Source organism: Trachymyrmex septentrionalis, unplaced genomic scaffold, assembly GCF_001594115.1.
Source record: "Trachymyrmex septentrionalis isolate Tsep2-gDNA-1 unplaced genomic scaffold, Tsep1.0 scaffold133, whole genome shotgun sequence".
NCBI classification, from domain to species: domain Eukaryota; kingdom Metazoa; phylum Arthropoda; class Insecta; order Hymenoptera; family Formicidae; genus Trachymyrmex; species Trachymyrmex septentrionalis.
The window spans coordinates 58,752-60,882 of record NW_017304472.1 but is presented as its reverse complement, the minus strand read 5'-3'; positions in this window follow the sequence as shown (position 1 = coordinate 60,882).

Here is a 2,131-nt window from a genome sequence, read left to right as displayed (position 1 = left end):
CCCGATTTGCGTCGGTCCTCCCCCACGGCTCCCTTGCGGTCCGGAGCCCGGACGCGACCACATCGGTCTAACAATTCGGTTCCTCATTACGTTCACCCCCTCAACTCCGCATGCGCGCGGAGTTTGGACGTAACATATATATAGATGTATATTTATATATATTTATATATACATTTATATACAGGGTGTCTGGAATTTAAATTTAAAATATTTAAACATCGGAAGCGTATAGAAAATCAATAAGAAAAAAAGTTCTGTAGAGATATGCTCATTTTTGCTTTATTTTGGAAAAAATCACAAAAAAACAAAAAATGTAGTTTTCATTTTTGCGTTTGTACTGCCTCATTACTTATTCACGTTGCATTTATTCACTTGCTTAATGTAGATATTGTTTAAAATGTTCGCCTTTTGCAGCAATGCAAGCATTACATCTACGAGTAGTATGAGCTGCTCGTGCAATCAAACACTGATCTGGCGATATTTGATGCACTGCAGCCCTGATTCGATTTCTAATTGTTTTCTTGAGTTAATTAACGACGAATAAACTTCCTGCTTCAAGACCCCCTACACAAAGAAGTCCAGTATCAGATCAACTGATCGGGGTGGCCAAGATACTACTCCTCCTCGTCCAATCTATCGTTGTGGAAAATGTCTGTCTAGCCCAAACTCAAGAAATTCTGTTATAATGAGCTGGACACCCATCAAGTTGAAATCACATTTCAATCCGTTGTTTCAGGTGGATGTCTTCTAAATAATCAAAGAAGTCAGTTTCCAAAAAATCTGTATATCTGCTGCATTTAATCTGTGAGTAAAAAAAATGATCCCACTAGACAAAAACAAATAAAAAAAGTTTTCACCTGAAAACGGAATTATTATTATTGTTTTCATGTACAATTTTAGGAACAATAATACTTTAGAAGCAGTGCAAGAACAAAACAACTACGTTCTATCTTTTTTTGTGATTTTCTTCAAATCGAAGCAAAAACGAGCATATCTCTGCAGGACTTTTTTTTTAGTTTATCAATCCCGTACACGCTCCCGAAGTTTTGACATTTAAATTCCACTCTGTATATTAAAAAATATTTAATATTAAAAATATTTTTTAATTAATTAAAATTTTGTTAAAATTAAAATATTTTTTTAAGTATACACAATTAACATACCTATTCTATTTTGTAGTGTTTCTTTTAATTTTCTAACATCCAAATAATACTAATAATAAAACTACAGTGAACGCAGAGCAATATGTTTCAAAGTCCCTAATCCTACAGTACTCTATATAATTTACAGCTAATATCGTTTCTGAACTCAATCATCCTATGTTAGCGCGTAGTCTAAATTCTAAATGCTATGAAATAAAAGGAGTAGGGATGATGATAGGCAAAATCGGTCGAAATGTTCAACTTAGCCCCAGCCGAGCCCCTATATTTTGTAATTCATTATGCAGTCATTATGAGTTCATAACGACAGTTGAGCAGCTTTTTTACTATATATAAAATATCTGCACAACTGTCGATGTGAACATATAATGACTGCATAACGAGTTACAAAATATAGAGTCTGTTATAAGTCTACAGCCATTTATTTATAATCGAATAAATTATTATTTAAATTCTTATATAATATTTGGAGGTTGTCTTAAATACAGTATTAAGATGTCATAAGCCAATCAGAGGGCCACATTAGCATTTTAAGACATTACTTGCCAGTAAACACACATATATAAAAGAGATTCCGAAAGACATTTTAAAAAAGACATCTTTAAGACTTATCTAAAAGATGTCTTTTAGACGACTTTTAAAGAAGTACTTTTCTTTTTTAAAGATGTCTTTTAAGGTACAATTTTAGGAATGGCGCTCTATTTGACTACGTTGCATTTGACCATCGTCCCAATTGACCACGTTGCGATTGACGTAATGCAAATAGGTATATAATAACCTAACCCTTTTTTTTTTTTATAAAGCGGAAGAAATGCCTACGCATACCCTCGGCCCACGGGAAAGGAACCGAAGGATTTGCACCCACTAAAATTTCCTAAAATATCCTTTATAGGCCTGTTTGCAAGTCCTGGGCACGCGTGCAGCATTCTTCCAGGACGCCCTTTGGCCTGCCGACCTGACAGGTCGGCCCT